This window comes from Zootoca vivipara, chromosome Z2 (genome assembly GCF_965207765.1).
Source record: "Zootoca vivipara chromosome Z2, rZooViv2.hap1.1, whole genome shotgun sequence".
NCBI lineage: Eukaryota > Metazoa > Chordata > Lepidosauria > Squamata > Lacertidae > Zootoca > Zootoca vivipara.
Window position 1 is genome coordinate 35367838 of NC_142585.1, and position 21243 is coordinate 35389080.

The 21243-nt window shown below is 47.0% G+C and overlaps 1 protein-coding gene across 2 annotated transcripts in view; it reads right to left on the reverse strand.

The window, feature by feature from the left end:
• Positions 1-21243, reverse strand: part of FIBCD1 (fibrinogen C domain containing 1) — a 76101-nt gene that overhangs the window by 40837 nt on the left and 14021 nt on the right. The gene's annotated exons all lie outside the window — the stretch shown is intronic.

A 21243-nucleotide genomic window follows, 5' to 3' on the forward strand; every position in this document is an offset into this window, starting at 1 on the left:
CTGTTTGTTTGTTTTAATTATATGGCTACTAGCCACTGTGACTATGTTCTTCCTCCATGATTGGAAGCAGTTATGCTTCCAAATAATACAGGTAGTTGCTGGAAACCACAGGAGGGGAGAGAGCTCGTGCTCAGGTCCCATTCGGGCAACTGGTCAGCCACTGTACTAGGTGGGCCATTGCTGTACTAGGTGGGCCATTGGTCTGACCCAGTGGGACTTTCTAATATTCTTACTCATCCTTCATATCTTGTTCACTCTCTCACCATCCATTTACAAGATGCAGTGACAGCCACCAACTTCAATAGCTTTTGAAATAGGCTAGACAAATTTATGGAGGTTATCAACAGTTACCATTCATGATGGCTATGTTATCTCTCCTCTGTCGGAGGCAGTATGCTGGGAATCACAAGTGCAGTGAGTTGCTGTTGCACTTAGGACTTGCTTATGGGCTTCCCCCAAAGTTGACTTCTGTGAGAAGAACATGCTAGGCTAGATGACCCATTGGCCTGATCCAGCAGGGTCTTCTTGTGTTCTTATATACCATTTGATAGAGTTCTTTTTAATTTCAAATGGGTTCACAAAAAAAGAATAAAACCACGAAATAATGAGTTTGAAATAGTTAGAAACAACTGTTTAAAGCATTAAGAAAAATAATTAAGATGATAAACCGACAACCACATTGAAACACATGTCAATGTTCTCTGTGCCTAAGCAGAAATGATTTTAGGAGGCACAGTGAAGACACCTGCCAAATGTCAATTGGCAGGGAATTCCAAGTGTAGGTGCTTCATCAGGTGATGGAGGCAAGGACTGTGAACCTGAAGGAAAAGGTGATGCAAGGCCAACCCCAGAGGCATTGCTACCAGATGAATCTGTGGGGCCAATACCCCACCCCCGGCCAGAGGATCTGCCTTCCTCTGACTCTGACCCCACTGTGCAAAACCCTGGGAGATCTGAGCCTCCCTCACAGTGTGAAGTATCAGAGTCTCATCTCCCTCCCATTTAGGGTATGCCTCAGAGGTGTGGTAGTCTGTGGACACAGCAGGTTAAAGGCCCATTACTATTTCTGCAGATGGGTCCCAACAGGGTCCGTTGTCTCCAGCATCCTAGAACTGCCCCATCAGCATGAAAGGAAAGCTCCTTAGCCCCTATGAAAAAGCCTCCTCTGATTGGAGCCCAGTCAGAGAGAAAGGAGGTGAGGCAGCCACTGAGGATATTCTCCTAGGGTCCCTCTGGAGATGATACGCTGGAAGGACACCAAGGACTTGTTGTTGTGTCTGCTCCAAAGCTAAGCCTTTAGGAACACTGACAGCCAGAGGCGTAGCTGGGGGGGGGGCAGGGGGGCACACCATGGGGGTGGCACGTACCATAGGCTAGGTCCTGCAGTGGGCCTGAGCCACACATCTCTCTTGGGAGTGACACAGTGGCTCGGGCACCTGCAGGCTCTGCGTTGCCTGAAATAGCAGCATGGGGCTTGCGTCTGCCTGTCGCCTCCCCCTCAGCCGCCCTACAGCTGAGGGAGAGGCAGTGGGCGGACTCTATGGAGGCTCTGGGCAGCGTGCCCTGCCCTGCCCCAGCTCGCCCCACCCCACCGCTGGGCGCAGGGTGCACACCGCCCTGGGTGCCTGAGCAGCTAGTTACACCCCTGCTGGCAGCACAGGGGGCTTCCGTTTCAATAGAATGGGGTACAAGTTCTGTTATATATGCTGAAGGGGTACACAACCTAAGTCACTCCAAAAAAGGATGCTGGAGCATTCCAAATCATTTGACCATGTATGTGAACAGACAATAGTATAGCTGAAAGCCAACACAGAAAGATTGGCATTGGGTGTTGCAGTGCATCCTTAATTAGAATTATTGCACGAATGTAAGTTTATTGTATAATCTTAAAATGGGTGTATCTGTGAGAGGCTGTGGCTGTGACTACCATGAAAGGACCCTGTGCCTCTGAACTGGCCACTACACCACCGGTTAGCTGCAATGCTCCCCTACCCCCAAGCACACTGATATCCCCCAGGATAGCTCAACTCACTGGGATTTCAGAAAGTTTCCTCTTTGCTTAAGCAATTCTTATTTCATTGCCCAAGGGTCGTGTTGAAGGGCACTTTCAAAATAAGAATATAAGCACTTGCTGAGTGCCTTTCAAGGGTACAAAAAGTACTCAAGATATATAGCCTCAATAAACCTTCGTAACAGCCGATATGTCCCCGTACTGTAGTTGCCAATATGTGTGTGTGTGTGTGTGTGTGTGTGTGTGTGTTGAAGCCGGAGGAAAATAATAGCTTGTCTAAAGTAGGGTTGTCACCTTTGGTTGGGCAAAAGGACAGGTCGGGGGGGGGAATGGGGGGACACAAAAAATTACTTTACCTGGTGCAGAAATGACTTCAAAGCAATCCAATACAATCCGCCCCCCCCCTACTCTCCACCAGAGCCTTGCAAAAACCCTCTCATGCTCTCTGACCCACGCCACCCACTCTGTCTGCAAAGCACTCTATCACCTGCACTGGACCAGGCCCCTGTAAACCCACACTCCAACCCACCCACAACCACCCCTGCTAGCACGAAACCTGAGACTCCACCATAGAAGGCCTGTGCACTGCAACTCCCCCCCCCCACCCTCACTCTCTGCAACCCACTCTCTCAAATTCCTCCTCACAGCTCCATCCCACCCTCTGCCCATGTTCCTCTTGGCTGTCCTGCTCATGGACCCACCCTTTCCTGCATAAACTCTTTGCTCGGGCTCTCGCTCTCCTCCTGCCACTGGACCAACCCTCTACCACACAGTTTGAGGAGGAGGAGTCTAAACTGCTTGGAGACCAAACAGGACAGGGGACACCTTTCTTCCCCCCCCCCCAAAAAAGGGAATGATCACGCTTTTCTAGGGACAGGTGGCATTGCAACCCTAGAGTCATCTAGAGAGCTTGTGGCCAACAGCAGATTTCAAACAAGGGCCTTCTGGCTGGTGTTTGTAAGCTGTTGTGATTGACCACCTCAGTTTGCATTGGAAAGCATATTTTGAACCAAGTGGGAAGCTGAGGCTCCAATACTTTGGCCACCTCATGAGAAGAGAAGACTCCCTGGAAAAGACCCTGATGTTGGGAAAGATGGAGGGCACAAGGAGAAGGGGATGACAGAGGACGAGATGGTTGGACAGTGTTCTCGAAGCCACCAACATGAGTCTGACCAAACTGCAGGAGGCAGTGGAAGACAGGAGTCCCTGGCGTGCTATGGTCCATGGGGCCACGAAGAGTCGGACACGACTAAACGACTAAACAACAACAACAGAAGTGGGAGGTAGGTTGGGCTGAGAGATAGGGACCGTGACCCAAGGTCGCCCAATGAGCTTCATAACTGATTTAAACCCTGGTCTGACAGTCACACACCAACATTCTAACCACTATACCACACTCCTCCAGTATAATTAAGGTTATTAATTATTTAATATACTTATTCCATAAATTTCTACACCTCTTGTGTTTTCTTTTGTTGTTTAAAAACACACACACACACACACACTCAAATCAGCTATTCTTAGCATAAATGTGGTGCTGTATCCAATGTTTCTCCTATTCAGAGTAGTAATGGGCATGACTATCGCAAATCCATTAATGTCAATAGGTCTACTCTGATGAGAACTTAGTTAGCTGCATCTGTATATTATTATTATTATTATTATTATTATTATTATTATTATTATTATTATTATTATTATTATTTCCTGTTATTCACCTCCCCTATCCTAAGATACCTGGCTGTGTCGGATCAAACAGAGCAGGGGTCGTTCTCTGAAGGTGAGCAGATAAATGTTCACTCCTCAGAGACATATTTCTACCAGGCAGTTAGTTAGACAGAAGGGCGCAGTTGATATGTGGCTCGCTTGGGTGCCTGCTCTATGAAATAATAACAACGGAGGGGTCACGGAACAGATGCGCTTCTGCGGTCGGATTCGTTTTTATTTAGTGCGACAATAAGCAGTCCCCGCTTCCAGCGGGGCCAAATGGCGAGACCTGGTTCCGGTCAGGAATTCCTTCCACCGTGACTCTGGAGTCACCCCAGCGCTTCGCCTACTGAAGAGGTTGACGGACCTCATGACTCTTTAATGAGTCTGGCGGTTTGCAGTGAGAAAACATCTCATTGCTGCATGAATCATGAATCCCTTTCGTTAATAAAAAAAAGCAAGGAGATGGGACCAGGAGAGAGGGGAGGTGAAGGCAGGGGCAGTGTTTTTAGAGCAGGGAGTCTTATTTGGAAATGGCCCAGGGCACCAATTCCTTTCCAGAGCCACGCTCTCTGAGGTGTGCGGTTGATTCTGCAAAGTTTGCAGCAAAAGGATGCTGGTTGGGGGGTAGCTCTGAACTTTGGGACCTTGTAATGTATTGTCGCTAATAACACCACCACCACCACCCAAAAAACCCAGCCTGCCTGGAGCATTTTTGCACTTCTGCCCCTAAAGTTTCCATTTTCTTTTATGCTGCAAATGAACAGACAGATCATGGTGAAAATTCACGCATAATCCAAAAGATCAGAGTGGTTTCTGATGCCAGTCCCACTCAAGAGTAGACCTGCTGAAATTTATGGATCTGAATTAGCTATTTCTGATAACTTCAGTGGGTCTACTCTGAGCAGGACTAGCATTGGATGTTTCACATATGCTCGTTCACAAGTCCATCATGTTTCTACAAAGATTTTTGTGGAAGATGCAGTTCGTGCAGAATGCTGCAGCATGACTGCTGACAGGAGTGAAGCTGTGTGAGCATATAACACCTGTGCTCAGAGATCTGCACTGGTTGCCTATCTGCTACTAGGCCAAGTTCAATGTGTTTGCCTGTGAGATCTCGCCTTACCCCATATCTGCTCACTTGACTGCTTTGTCTTGTAGACCTGGCACTGTTACAGGTGCCACATAATACCAGTTCTGCATTTGTAAGAAATTGATCCACTGAGCCTAGGGCTTGCCGATCAGAAGGTTGGCGGTTCGAATCCCCGCGACGGGGTGAGCTCCCATTGCTCGGTCCCAGCTCCTGCCAACCTAGCAGTTCGAAAGCAAATCAGTGCAAGTAGATAAATAGGTACCGCTCCGGCGGGAAGGTAAACGGAGTTTCCGTGCGCTGCTCTGGTTCGCCAGAAGTGGCTTAGTCATGCTGGCCACATGACCCGGAAGCTGTATGCCAGCTCCCTCGGGCAGAAAAGTGAGATGAGCGCTGCAACTCCAGAGTCATCCACAACTGGACCTAATGGTCAGGGGTCCCTTTACCTTTACCATTAATTTGACAGCACTTACACTTTGGAACTCCCTTCCTATTGACTTCAGGCAGGTGCCTTCATTGTACTCTTTTTAGTGCCTGCTAAAAATGTTATTGTTTATACATGCCTAACCAGACATGTAGAATGCTGGTCCATATTTTTATTTGTTTTTAGTTTATTTCTGGTTTTCTTTTCTTGGGATGTTTTAAATAGTTGTTTTTAACTGTTTTTTTTTTTAAACTAATAATTTTATTGTTTTATTCTCTTTGAAAACCTCTGTGTGTGTGTCTGTGTCTGTGTGTGCCTGTGTGTTTTTAAAAAACCGAGCAATGTATAAATTTATAGAATGGATAAATAAGTTAAATAAGTACTGTCAATAAGTACTGTACCAGTTTACAGTACTTGTGAGATTCTCTTAACCCATATATACCCATTCCACAAGGGCTACTAACCATGATTTATCAAAGAGGTATCAAAGCCTACTAGCCACGATGGTTGTGTTCTGCCTCCACAGTTGGAAGCAGCAGTGCTTCTGAATGCCAGTGCTTCTGAATCCAGGAGAGAGGGGGCTCATGCACTCAAATCCCGCTTGCAGGTTTCCCACAGGCATCAGCTAGCAGGAGAACAGGATTCTGGACCAGATGGGCCCCCTTTGGCCTAATCCAGCAGGCTTTCTTACATTCTTATGTTCTTATGACCACTGTGATCTGCAGAACTGGATCATGATATAACCCAGATTGAGCACCTCAGAGGGAGCCGGGCCAGAGGTTTGTATCTGCAATGAGCTGGTGCTTGAACACCAGTGTGCAGTTTTGCAGTGGTTACTTTGGATGCCGGAGAAACAGAAAGAAGCTTAGCAGAGCAGGCTAGTGTACTAAAGCTTGCTGGACTCTGGGGGCCTGTCCTGATTTTGCCTTTGCTAGATGCTGCATCTATTTCTTCCACTTATTTTCAACCACTTATTACAAAGGCCTCCTAAGTCTCCAGTGCTGTGCTCTATGAGCACAATCCTCTTAAATCACACTCCTTTGTTCACTTGCTTCTTATGGAGAATCCTGATGATGCCTTGTCAAACTGTTGTGCTCTAGTGATTTGGTGGTGGGATGGTCTCCTGATGCTTTTCGGGGCTGATCCGCTGTAATTTTCTTCTTTTTTGGGGGGGGGGCATGTGCAATACAATCCAATTGCATCACCAACCCTTCCAAAAAGCCAGCCCAAGAGGTGGGGAATCTCTTTAGGCCCGAGGGCCACATTCGCTCCTGGGCAGCCTTCCAGGGGCCATATGCCAGTGGTGGGAAGGGCCAGAGGAAAAAGCGGGCAGAGAAAGAAAGGTAAAATTTACCTTTGTACTGAGAAGGCTGGCTTCTACATTCACAAAGCCCTCTCCATCCTCCATCCAGTCAACCACGTGGCATTATCAGAGTTTAAGGCAGGGGTCCCCAAACTTAGGCCCAGGGGCCAGATGCGGCCCAGTCGGGAATCAGCATGTTTTTACATGAGTAGAATGTGTCCTTTTATTTAAAACGCATCTCTGGGTTATTTGTGGGGCCTGCTTGGTGTTTTTACATGAGTAGAATGTGTCCTTTTATTTGAAATGCATCTCTGGGTTATTTGTGGGGTATAGGAATTCGTTCATATTTTTTTCAAAATATAGTCTGGCCCCCCACAAGGTCTGAGGGACAGTAGACCGGCCCCCTGCTGAAAAAGTTTGCTGACCCCTGATTTAAGGTCATATTCCAACCAATCAAAAAACACTCTAGCAAACTGAAAAGGAAGGCCAATGAGGGGTGTGGCCTGTGACTCAGGGTTACAGAGCAGGTCATACTCTGCTGCCTGAGGCAGCTGCCTCAAACTACAATGACAAGGCCGGCCCTTACATTCATTGCAGACTAGCCAAGTGCTGTTGAGGCTTTCCGGGGCTATGGCATCCACTTTTCTTTCTCTGTGTCGAACATGGCTGAGGGATTGTCCTTGGAAGAGCTTTCCTTACTTGCCGCTAGGTCAGTTTCTGTTCACACAGCAATGGCCGGGGAGGTGGTGTCAGTTTCTTTTAACTGCATTTTACTTTTCAACTTTTTCCCCTAGCAAAATCACCTCCTTCTGCTATAAAAATGAAAAGCAGAACAATAATGCAAAGAAACCAGGAGGCCCGTAACCTGTCCGCCCCTCCCTGCATAACAAATCGTTTCACAAATGCAACACCTTCCCTTTATTTCAGGGCTTACCCAAAACACCCTCCCCCAAATCAGGCAAACTCAGGAGAAAGGGGACCCATGAGCTGTACTGCTTAGGTTGGTTTAAGTGGATATTGATTGATTTTACTTTTTAATCTTATATGAAGCTCCTGAGAGAGTGTTTTTTGGGCTGAGTATGAAAGAAGCAGGTATGAGTAATATATAAATGAAAGGCAAACAAATATAAGGGATTTTGGAGAGGGAGGTTTATAGAGGGTTAGATCCAACAATAGTCCTACTAAGCACAGACCCATTGAAATGAATGGGCATTCTTTTTAACAGGTCAACTCTGAGTAGAACTTATGTGAATACAACCCATATCTTATCATGGTCTTCTATTGGCACCATTATGTCTTATGCGAATATACTGAACCTGTCCCATACAACGATTAGCCAATATAGTGCCCTATAGATGTTTTGGACTACAATTCCCATCATCCCTTGCCATGCTATCGGGAATGATGGGAGCTGTAAGTCACTTCCGCACCATATATTTAAAGCACATGGATTTCCCCCAAAGAATCTTTGGAATTGCAGTTTAAGGGGTCTGGGAACTGTAGAACTGTGAGGTGGTAAACTACAGTTCCCAGATTCGTCGGAGGAAACTACAGAACTTCAATATGCATTCAATATATGCCATCAATGTGACCATAGTCAACATATACCCCATTGGTAAGGGGTATCAGATATTCCTGATGGGGGAAAAATGTGTCCAGGAACTGCCAATGCTCACTAATTCATCCTGTGTCCAGACCAGAATTTAGCCAGTGGATTCACCATTGGCTATTGTTGCTACTTTCAGTCTTAATATATATATATATATATACATATATATATACATATATATATATACATACATACATACATATATATACATATATATACATATATATATACATACACATATACATATATATATATATATATATATATATATATATATATATATATATATATATATATATATCCATTTTTGGGACTTCCCACTTTTCTCAGAAACTGCTTGACCGATTGTGTTCAAATTTGGACACAGTGTCCAGTACCAATATGCAAGTGCCACCATAACCTTAGATTCCACACGTGGCAGGTAAAAATGGAATTTTCTCAACAACAACAAAAAAAACATAGCGCCCTCCAGTGGATGTCAAAGGAACATAACCTCACCTGCTGCCATTGGCCGCATACTATCAGTGACATCAGAACAGAACATTCCAACCAACTGAATATGGGCCTTTAACAGAAAACAACACCAATGCGGGGGAACCGGCCAGGCCGCAGGGGTTTGCGAGGGGGACAGAGTGGGGCCAATCACAGGGATGAGCCAGGGGGTGCGGGAGGAGGGGGTGGGATAGGTCATGGGTCGGGACAGGGTGTGGCCAGTCACAGGGATGAGCTGGGGGGGTGGGGAGGAGGTGACAGAATAGGTCGGGACAGAGTGGGGGGAATCACAGGGAGGACCCGGGGTGGGGGGGAGGGGGCAGAATAGGTCATAGGTTGGGACAGAGTTGGGGGAGTCACGTGGATGAGCGGGGGGGAACAGAATAGGTCATGGGTCGGGACAGGGTGGGGGGAGTCACAGGGATGAGTCGGGGGTGGGGGGAGGAGGGGGCAGAATAGGTCATGGGTCAGAACAGGGTGGGAGCAGTCACAGGGATGAGCCCCAGCAATGCGTGCTCGTGTAACTATGTTTTTCTGCAGGTGCATTGCATTTCCTTTATATTGAGAGTGTGGAACAGCATAATGACATGTGTCCCTTACATGGTTAATTACATAAGTTACGTAAGTTGCAGCTTAGGTCCAGGCTTTCTGAATGACTCTGTCCACCCATTTGAATCTGCCCTGGCTCTGGGATCTTTTGGGGAGGGCCTTCTCTCTGTCCTGCCACCCTCACAGGTAGGCTTGGTGGGGACACAGGATAAGGCCTTCTTGGTGGGTGCCCCGGGCTTTAGAACTCCCTCCCTGGAGAAGCTAGACTGGCTCTCTCCTTTATGCCCTTCTGCCAGCTCAGTTGAAGACTGTTTTATTCCAACAAGTATTTTGGGGGCTGACTATTTTTTGTGCTTTTAATAGTGCTGTGCTGTTCCTATTATCTGTATTTCTAGATTTGGTTGTTGTTGTTTTTAATGTTTTAATCCTACTAGAATGTAAGCACTTTTTAGAAATTACCTTTTATACATTTCGAGCTTTTTGTATTTTATCTGTGTTGTTTTAAATCGCATAAGCTGTCTTGAGTCCCAGTCTGTGAAAAGGTGGGATATTCATGATGATGATGATGATGACAATGATAATGTGAGCTCACCACTGTGGACAATGGGACAAATAACATAGTTCTGGGCAGAGGGTGAACTGCTGTAGAACAGAAACAGCGCTGCCTGCACCGGAAAATAAGGCAGAACAGAAAACAATGCCTTATCACACCCCTAACAGTGGCTCCCCCTGCCATACACTGAGACCAGTGTGGTATAGTGCTTAACAGTGTTTGGACTAGTACCTGGGAGACCAGGGTTAAAAAAACCCTTGGCCATGAAGCTCACTGGGTGACCTTGGGAAAGTCATTGCCTCTCAGCCTAACCTACCTCACAGGATTGTTGTTGGGATTTAATGAGCAAGGGGACCATGTACGCCACTTTGCACTCATTGGAGGAAAAAGTGGTATAAAAATCAATCAATAACCGTTGGCTTTCTTTGCTCTCCCCCTTTGGTTGCATTCATTTCCTTACTCCATTCCTGCCGGCTTTCCCCCTGCTTTCCATTATACCTGCAACACGGAGGCTATGATTTTCTCCTGACCTCAGATGCAGCTGTCAGAATGGATTGAGGCCTCACAGCGGGGGTGTGGGGGGAGAGAATGAGCTGCATATTCAAAGAGACAAAAGACAACTACTTTCCTCTTGGGAGGTGGAAAAAGAGACAGAGAAATTGCTGCATTGACAAAGTTTCCCCTCCCCTCCTCCAAGCCTTGTCCTTGCCTCTCCCGTGAGTTTCTGTCTGGAGTGACATCTTCCTTCCAGCACCCTTTGTCCTCCACCCCTGCAGCCATTTGCATTAAGGCAACTTCAGCAATGATCTGGATTAGGCACATGGGGAGATGACGGGTGTCACATTACTGTACTGAAGTTCATGCCTTCTCTGCTAGAAATGTAGGCCCTTCTTCCTAGGAATGGGCCACAGAAATGGCACACATTCTGTCCATGCTTTTACCTAAGAAGAGCCTGCTGGATCAGGCCAATGGCCCGTCCACTGGCAGGGGAAGAGGAGTGGGGGGGGAGTGCACAGTGCGATCCCAGTGGGGTGCCATCGTGGCTGCCTCCCCGCCCATGCTGAGCACCACGCCCCCAGGACGTGCGCCACACCCCTGCGAGTGGCGCACCATGCCCCAGGACGCGTGTCAGCCCCGCCCCCGCCTGCTCTCCACTCCCGGCTGCTCTTTGCCCGCCCCCCAGGGCTGGAGCATGAAGCTCCACCACTGGGCCTGTCTAGTCCAGCATCTTCCCCCCCAAAAAATGGGAAACCAGCAAGAAGGATCTGAACACAGGAGCATCATGGTTTCCAGCAGTGTATTCAGAAGCAAGGGCATACCTAGAGGTTAGCAAGAAAGACCACAACTTTGGCTTGGAGTGGCTAAGAGCCCACATCTGTTCAGAAGCATTGCTGCCTCCAGTTGTGGAGACAGAACATGGCCATTGTAGCTGGTAGCCATTGATAGCCCTCTCCTCCACGAATTTGTCCAGTCTGCTTTTAAAGCCATCCAGGTTGGTGGCCGTCACTGCCTCTTATGGGAGCAAGTTCCATAGTTGTAACTATGCATTGCATGAAGAACTGTCTTTTATCTGTCCAGCTGAAAAGAAGCAAATCACTTGGCCAAGGGGGATCACTGGCAGAAACCAGGCAGCAGCTCTGGTGATGGTCTTAAAACAGTAACGGAGAGGCTGCATTGTCATTTGGGGGGTTTGTGTGCCTCCAAACACAAGATGTCAAGAGTCAATAAGGGAAGCATCTTGAGAGTTAAACAATTTAGCAGGGTGGTTTTTAATAATAGTATTCAGATCTGCTGAACAACATGAAAAACAAAACAAAAAAACCCAGGCAATTTTGACTCCATGTGGGCTTGAGGCCATGTTTCACTGGAAGCAAAGTTACAAAATGGATTTGGACAGGCTCAGCAATGGCACCCTTAGGCAAGCAGCAGGAACTCAGGGCTTGGTGGGGCCCACTATTGCTGATAAGAACATCAGAAAAGCCCCGAGGAATCAAGCCAATTGCCCGTCAAATTCAGCCTCCTGATCTCACAGTGGCTGACCAGCTGTCTGTGGGAAAGCAACAAGCAGGATTTGAGCACAAGAGCAACTCTCCCCTCCTGCGGTTTCCAGCAACTGATATGCAGACGCATTGCTGCCTCTGACCATGGAATTGGAGAGCATAACCATCGTGTCTAGTAGCATTCAATAGCCCTTTCTATGAATTTGTCCAATCCTGTTTTAAAGCTATCCAAGCTGGTGGCCATCACTGCCTCCTAGAATCATAGAATTGGAAGAGACCACAAGGGCCATCCAGTCCAACCCCCTGCAAAGCAGGAAACACCATCAAAGCATTCTTGACATATGCCTGTCAAGCCTCTGCTTAAAGACCTCCAAAGAAGGAGACTCCACCACACTCCTTGGTAGCAAATTCCACTGCTGAACAGCTCTTACTGCCAGGAAGTTCTTCCTAATGTTTAGGTGGAATCTTCTTTCATGTGGTTTGGATCCATTGCTCCGTGTCCGCTTCTCTGGAGCAGCAGAAAACAACCTTTCTCCCTCCTCTATATGACAAGCTTTTATATATTTGAACATGGCTATTATATCACCCCTTAACCTGTTCTTCTCCAGGCTAAACATACCCAGCTCCCTAAGCCGTTCCTCATAAGGCATCGTTTCCAGGCCTTTGACCATTTTGGTTGCCCTCCTCTGGACATGTTCCAGCTTGTCAGTATCCTCCTTGAACTGTGGTGCCCAGAACTGGACACAGTACTCCAGGTGAGGTCTGACCAGAGCAGAATACAGTGGTACTATTACTTCCCTTGATCTAGATCAGGCATCCCCAAACTGCAGCCCTCCAGATGTTTTGGCCTACAACTCCCATGATCCCTAGCTAACAGGACCAGTTGTCAGGGATGATGGGAATTGTAGTCAAAAACATCTGGAGGGCCGAAGTTTGGGGATGCCTGATCTAGATTCTATACTCCTATTGATGCAGCCCAGAATTGCATTGGCTTTTTTAAGCTGCTGCATCACACTGTTGACTCATGTCAAGTTTGTGGTCTACCAAGACTCCTAGATCCTTTTCACATGTACTGCTCTCAAGCCAGGTGTCTCCCATCCTGTATTTGTGTCCTTCGTGTTTTTTGCCCATTGTAGTACTTTACATTTCCCCTTGTTAAAATTCATCTTGTTTGCTTTGGCCCAGCTGTCTAATCTGTTCAGGTCATTTTGAAGTGTGATCCTGTCCTCTGGGGCCACCCCTCCCAATTTGCAAAAATTCATCTGCAAACTTGCTCAGGATGTCCTCAAGCCCATCATCCAAGTCATTGATAAGGATGTTGAATAAGACTGGGCCCAAGGCAGAACCCTGTGGCACCCCACTAGTCACTACTCTCCAGGATGAGGAGGAGCCATTGATGAGCACCCTTTGGGTTTGGTCAGCCAGCCAGTTACAAATCCACTGAATGGTAGCATTGTCTAGCCCACATTTTACCAGCTTCTTTACAATAATATCATGGGGCACCTTGTCAAAGGTCTTGCTGAAATCAAGATAGGCTACATCCACAGTGTTCCCTTCATCTACCAGGCTTGTAATTCTGTCAAAAAATGAGATCAGATTAGTCTGACATGACTTATTTTTCAGAAATCCATGCTGACTTTTAGTGATCACAGCGTTTCTTTCTAGGTGCTCACAGACCGTTTGCTTAATGATCTGCTCTCGAATCTTTCCTGGTATCGATGTCAGGCTGACTGGGCGGTAATTGTTTGGGTCCTCTCTTTTCCCCTTTTTGAAAATAGGGACAACATTTGCCCTCCTCCAGTCTGCTGGAACTTCGTCTGTTCTCCAGGAATTTTCAAAGATTATTGCCAGTGGTTCTGAAATCACCTCTGCCAGTTCTTTTAACACTCTTGGATGTAGTTCATCTGGCCCTGGAGACTTGAATACATCTAAACTAGCCAAGTATTCTTGTACTATCTCCTTACTTATTCTGGGCTGTGTTTCCCCTGCTGAATCATCTGCTCCATATTCTTCAGGTTGGGCATTGTTTTCTTTTTTGGAGAAGACTGAAGCAAAGAAGGCATTGAGGAGTTCTGCCCTTTCTCTGTCCCCTGTTTGCATTTCACCATCTTCTCCTCTAAGTGACCCCACTGTTTCCTTGTTCTTCCTTTTGCTACGGACATACCCATAAAAGCCCTTTTTGTTGCTTTTAACCTCTCTAGCAAGCCTGAGTTCATTCTGTGCTTTAGCTTTTCTGACTTTGTCTCTACATGTGCTGGCTATATGTTTGAATTCCTCTCTGCTGATTCCCCCCTTTTCCCATTTTTTGTACATATCCCTTTTAAATCTTAAATCAGTTAAAAGTTCTTTAGGTTGAGTTACATAGTTCAAGTGTGGGTTGCATGAGGAAGTACCGGTACTTTCGTTTATCTGTCTTGAATCTTCCATTTGCGCATTGATGACCCACCACTCATGTGGAGTAAATAAGACACAAGGACACGTGATTTTAGGTTAATGGGTAAATAAAGGCCACAACTTTATTGGTTATAGCATGTGAGTGGTATTGGCTTAGGCATTGGACGGGAATGCAACACGTGACTCCACTTTAAGTGTGAGACACTTAAAGGTTAATGAACAGTGGGAGGAGCTTGTTGATGCAAATACAACTGGACGCTTCCCCTGATGTCACCAGGGGTCATGCCATGGCCCTAACCCCAGTAGGGCATCGGACGGGATCCACGACCGCCGGATCCCCTTAACAGGATACCCCTAGGAGGTAGGTGATGGCCTCAACCTGACCTCCGACACACAACACAGATACATCACATATTGAATAATCCAATGCCTAACCGCCAATACCAAAAGTTGTGATGAATTGCTATGAGGTAGGCGAAAAAACCAAGAGGCCGGTGCCAATTTGCCAAATGGATAAAAAGCTCCTACCAGGGCCCTTGGGCAACCAATGCGATCAAACTGAAGTCCACAGCAAGGTCAAAGTAAAGCAAGACCTAAAGGGAGGGCGGGCGGGTGATCCGATGGGAAGCAAAGAGAAAAAATTCCCACCGCAGCAGCCGTTTAAACAGAGCTGGGCTCCGCCCCCCTGTGAGCCCTGTTGGCCGGCTGAGGGGTATGATGTGGCGGCGGAGAGGGGCTGGTGCAGGGGGCCGACCACGCCCCCTCCAGATGCAGGAGGCGGGCCCCGTGCGCAGCCCCTCCCCTCTGGAAGGGAGGAGAGACTTTCTCTCCCTCCCTTGCTTACTGGGTTCTGGAATGATCTCACAAAGGCTCATGGAGGCTTTAGCGAGGTCTCATGGGACAGTATGAGATCTTACATCGTGTATCTTGATTTCGGTAAGGGTTTTGACAATGCCCCCCATGATATTATTGCGGATAAGCTGGTAAAATGTGGGTTGAACAAGATAACCATTAGGTGGATTTGTAGCTGGTTGACTGATCTAACCCAAAGAGTTCTCATTAATGGTTCCTTGTTATCCTGGAAGAAAGTGACAAGTAGGGTGCCCCAGGGTTCTGTCCTCCAGCCATTGTTGTTCAACATCTTTATAAATGACTTGGATGAAGGAATTGAGGGGATGCTCATCCAATTTGCAGGTGACACCAAACTGGGAGGGGTTACCAATGTCGCGGAAGAAAGAATTGGGATTCATTATGACCTTAACAGATTGAAGAACTGGGTACAATCTTACAGAATGAATTTCAATAGGGGCAAATGTAAGGTTCTCAAAGACCCTTGGGGTCCCTTCCAACTCTATTATTCTATTATTCATGAGTTCTCATGGGAGCCTCCCAGAGCCTATGTGAGACCTTCACAGAGCACAGTAAGCAAGGCTTAAAAGCTGCCTGCTTTGTATGGGCAGGGGGGCAAGGCCTGCTCAGTGAGCCAGCTCCAGGAAGGGAGAAATGGCTGGGGGGGGGGAGGTTGTTCCTGGGTTGTTCTGGCTATGCGCAACTTCAGCTTTATGCGCAATCTCCCAGAACCCGATACCCATGCAATTTGCAAGACACCTGCATGAATATAAATGTGCCCAAAACTATGCCCAACTTCCTCTTCCGAAAAAGAATAAAATAAAACCTCTCTCTTGTGCTGAAGCAAAGAGGATTTTTATTTTGAGAAGCGATGGGTTTTTCCTCCTGCCTTTTCCTCGTCCTTTGTTGAAGGTCTTTGACATCTCCAGAGGGTCTTTAAGCAGTTACATAATAAGCAAAAAAATAAGCAACAGACGGAGCCAGAACGTGCTCCCCTCGCCGATGAGGAAAGGGAGCAGGGGCCAAGTTTTATACTATATCGGAAACTTGCATTTCTGCATTCCTCAGCTAAAGGGCTGCAATGTCGATGGAGTGTCGCATTATTCAGGACCACTGGCGGCGGCTGGCACTCATTGGGCCTGTGGGCAGAAGTCAAGGGGTACAACAGAAGGTGGAGCCAGAGCCAGTTATTGGTGGGGCCAGAGCCAATGACAGGCAGAGGCAACTAATTCTACTTTTGCCCCTACCTTCCTCGCTGCTGAGTTCTACAAGGGCGACAATGAAACTGAGGAGGAGGAAGCTGGCAGGCAGCAACTGCCTGCCCCCCACAAGCTGTATGTAAGAAGGCGGGCAGAGTAGACCCATTGAAATAAGCAGACATGACTCTGAGCAGACTATGGCTACATTTGCACTACGATACCACAGTCATGGCTCCCCCCACCCCCAAATCCTGGGAGCTGTAGTTTGTGAAGGGTGCTGATAATTATAAGAACCTTATTCCCCTTACAGAGCTATGGAAGAGGTATTGACTATTAAGCCATCTTGAGAATTGTACCTCCGCGCAGTGGCGAACTGTGCTGCTTGGCTGCCCGGGGTGGCACCCCCTGGGGGCGGGGCATCGCTCCACACCATGCGCCCTGCTTCTTCCTGCTCGGGTGGAGAAGGCCAGGGGCAGGCCAGGGGCAGGCCAGGGGTTGGGGGAGCTGCCCCTGTGCGCTGCCGCCACCAGACCGGAGCTAGGAGCAGACCGCCCCCTACGCCCCTCCCTTGCTACGTAGCTGGCTCTGCGAGGGGAATGGGGGGGGTCTCCTAGCAATTCTCAGCATAAAAGGGAGGCTTTTAATGTTTAATAGATTATTTTAATTTCATTTTTCTGTTGGAAGCCGCCCAGAGTGGCTGGGGAAACCCAGCCAGATGGGCGGGGTACAAATAATAAATTATTAGTATTATTAGTATTTCACAAACTACAGCTCCCAGAGTTCTTCATAAGAAGGTTAGACAAATTAATAGAGGGTAGCTATGCTCTGTTTCCATGGTCAGAGGCAATAAAGCTTCTGAATACCAGTTGCTGGAACCCACAGGAGGTGAGAGGGCTCTTGTGCTCTGGTCCCAGTTGAGGTTTTCCCACAGGAATTTGGCTGACCACTATGAGAAAAAGATGCTGGATTCGGTGGGCCATTGGTTTGATGCACTAGCCAAGCTCTTCTTCTGGTCCTTATCTAATGTCAGAATTGCAGCATCCCCCATAGTTGCCCCCCAGCCTGCCTGCTATCAAGCCACTTAGTTTGTCCACATTTCCGTAAGGCAGATGACACGGTGGATGCTTTCTGGAACACGAGTGAGACTGAGATGTTTATTAAGAGATTATGGGACCAGTTGCCAGGAACAACAGTTAAGTATAAATTGCATCAAGACTAAGTTGGTGGTGTTTGAAAGCCGCCCTCCATCTCATAAATAGACTCTTGATGATCGAGAAATTGAACAAGTCAGATGCATTTAACTGCCTGTGGGTTTGTTTGTTTCTTTGTTTTGGCAATTGGAATACACTAACCAAGATCCCTGCAGTTTCTGGATTTGTAAGAGCTCAGCTGCCCCGAGGAAAGGTTTCTCCTCAACTGATGTATGGGGCAGAACTATAGGGACTACTGGAGACAGATCAATTAGAAGCCCCACAGCAAAATTTCTTTTAAAAGGGTATGCATTGCCTCTTCTACCCTGTTCTGTTATTGCAGCCTGTTTCAGAGCAGGGGGAAAGCTTATAGCTACAAGGCTTCATGTTTTGCAGCCAGCCCATATCTCAAAAAGGGTGTTGTAGATAAGAGAGGAAGGGATCTGTCAATTTCAGTTTGGCTCCAGTGCTGTCGGCATGCAGCGCCTGAGTTTACATTATCAGGAGCCAGGGACAGGCAAATCCGTCAATTACAGCTCCCCCCCCCAATTTCCCCCCTGTTCCAACCCTAAATTCCATTCTCCACATTTCCGCAGCAATTTGCAATTTTAAGTCCCCATGAAAACTGGTCAGCAAATCTTTAGTGCACATTTCTCCTAATAAACACATTTTTAATGCAGTTTTGAGCAATGCACAATATGTTCATAACACAATGCATGTTTGCCTGCTGTTCTCAAATAATACAGCCATCTTTATGCACACTCTTTCCCCATATACGTTCATTTTTATTAATGTTTTTTTATTGGATAGCTGCAGTCGCCTCCCTCCCTCCCTCTTCACACAGATCCAACCAACCCCATCCCAACTTAAGCTGCACCACAGACCCCTGTGACAATGTTCAGCATTCTATGTCTACTGACCACAAACTAACACTCTTGTTTCTCACAGTTACCCTGTTTTGTTTCCAGTGCTCTTCACATGCAGCACCTGTGTTTGGTATTATCAGGAGCAGGGAAGGGTTTATCCATCCATTCCGGTTTCCCTCTCTCTCTCATTTCCCCAAGCTTAAGTTCAGTTCTCCACATTTCCATAACAGTTTGAAGGAAGGGTTTAATTCTTTAAAGAAGTCCTCATGTAAATTCATCAGCATTTTAGTGTGATTCCCCCCCCCCCAAAAAATGCAGAAGTCTGTACAGTTTTACCTAAAATACCGGTACATGTTTGCAAAGTGATCTCCCCCCCGTCGCAAAGACATTTTTAAAATGTTCTTTTTGCCAATATATGTATTTATGCATACTTTGCCCTCATATACACATTGCTTGGCTAGAGAACCAAATTCCAAAATTCAGAGAAGTGTGAATTTCAACTGATGGCTATGTTTTGCTTCACATAATGTTTCAGAAAATGTGAATTGGGTTGGTTCGCCTTTAAACTGAATTGAAAATAAAACGGCCAGTATCATTATTCTAAAAATCTTACGGCACAACCACATTTGCAATACCATGTGTGGTTTGGGTCACCTCACCTCAAAAAGGATACTGCAGAGCTGAAAAAGGTTCAGATAAGGGCAACCCAAAAGATTAAGGAGTGACTCCCCTATGAGGACAGGTTGCAGTGTTTGGCAGTTTTTAGTTGAGATAAAATGTGAGCAACAGGTAGCATGATAGATGTTTGTAAAATTTTGCATGGTGTGGGAAAAGAGGATAGAGAAAACTTTCTTAAACACTAGAACTCATCAACATCCAATGAAGTTGAATGTCAGAAGATTGAGGACAGATAAAAGGAAGGACTTCTTCACACAGCACAGTTAAACTATGGAACTCACTTCAACAGGAGGCAGTGACGGCCACCAACTTGGATGGCTTTAACAGAGAATTGGACATGGCTATGGTCTATGGCAGGCATAGGCAACCTTGGCTCTCCAGATGTTTTGGAACTACAACTCCCATGATCCCTGACCACTGGCCCTGTTAACTAGGGATCATGGGAGTTGTAGTTCCAAAACATCTGGAGAGCCAAGGTTGCCTATGCCTGGTCTATGGTCAGAGGCAGCAATGCTTCTGAATACCAGTTTCTGGAAGCTGCAGAAGGGAAGTGTGCTCTTCTGCTCGGGCCCTGCTAGTGGGCTTACTGTTGAGGCATCTGGGTGGCCACTGTTGGAAAAGGATGCTGGACTAGATGGGGTCACTAGATGGTCTGATCCAGTAGGTTTCTGCTAGGTGATGCCTTAGGTGAGTTTCAGCTTGGTGTGCAAAACCTCAGCATTACTTGGAAGGAAATGCTACTAAGGAATCAAAATTAAGGGTGATTAAAATGAATTGGGGGGGGGGGGGTTGCAGCTGTCACAATGCCTGTTAAACCTATTCTGAAAAAGCAAAGCACCTCTAACAGGCCTACAAAGCGGAATGCTTAAGAACTCCTGCTTGTTACATGGGGAGATTGGGTGAGGTGAGACCCAGCTGGTGTGAAATGAGAGCTGTTATTTTTCACCTATTCCCCCCTTCTTCCATCTCCATCTCGTAGGGATCAGAGCTTTATGCTCTGACTGACAGATCACATTTCGGAGAATGAAAGGAGCTGGGAGAATAAAGCCGCTCTCTCGGCCCGGGGAACGAACACGGCAGAACGAAGGAGCTTGTCTTACCAAAGGGGAAAGCAGATGAGGGGTTGATACAACCGCCTCATCTCATCCTCCAAGCCCCTTGCAAGCTCGGAAAAGCACAGAGATGCACAGAACAAGCAGTCACTCGGGGCAAATGATCGTGTGCTTTTTGTTCGGGAAGGCCGGTGGGGAGAGAGAGCATGTCTCATCCGTGGAACTGCCCGGGAAGCAGCACCGAGGTGGTGGCTGGGACATTCTTGGCTCATTTCAGACCCTGCACCACCCTCGAGGCCACCCCAAGGAAATAGGATTGAGTGATTAGAAGAGGACAGGAGTCTGACATCAGATTCCAAAGTTCTTTGCTACATATCCTTGAACCCAAATCACCCTCTAATGAAGCATCTTTGATGCAGCAAAGGGGAAAGAGATGCTATTAAGAACATAAAAATGTAAGAGCCTGCTGGATCAGGCCAGTGGCCCATCTAGACCAGTCTCCTGTTCTCACAGTGGCCAACCAGATGCCCCAGTGGGAAACGATGAAGAAGGACCCAAGCCCAAGGACACCTTGAACAAAACAATTAAGTTTATTTATTGTGCAGTTCTTACAAGCATATCAATTCTTATTGGTTTCTCAGTTGTGTTTACTTTAAGCTTAACCGTTAGTCTTAGTTCTCCCCCTGTTCTCCCTGACTGAAATTCTCTTCTTAACTCTTATAGATTCTGTCCCACCGCTCACCTCTCTAGCTTCTCTAACCCTCTATTTCAAAATCCTCTCTACCTCTCTCATCAAATCCACCTCAACTCAACTCCTTTATGTGCAGAAACAAAACTGCCTCCAACTGTGGAGGCAGAGCATAGCCATTGTAGCTCAAAGGCAGATTCAGGGCAGTATGACTGGTCCCTCCACACTGGGAGCCAAGCCAAGTGGTGCGCCGCAACTATGATGTAGTGCACATGTAGAATGTGGGCTGCGCTGAATTTTGGCCTTGCACAGGTGCCACTGAATTTTGAAATATACAAGTCCACCCCTGTTGTAGCTAGTAGTCATTGATAGCCTTGTTCTCCTCCATGTCTAATTCTCTTTCAAAACCATCTAGGTGGGTGGCCATCAATGCCTCCTGCAGGAGTGGGTTCCATTGTTCAACTGTCTGCTGCATGAAGAAGTCCTTTCATCCACCTATTCTGCATCATCTGTCAATGGCTACCAACCATGATGGCTTGGCTTTGCCTCCATGGTCAAGAGTCAGTAATGCTTCTGATCACCAGTTCCT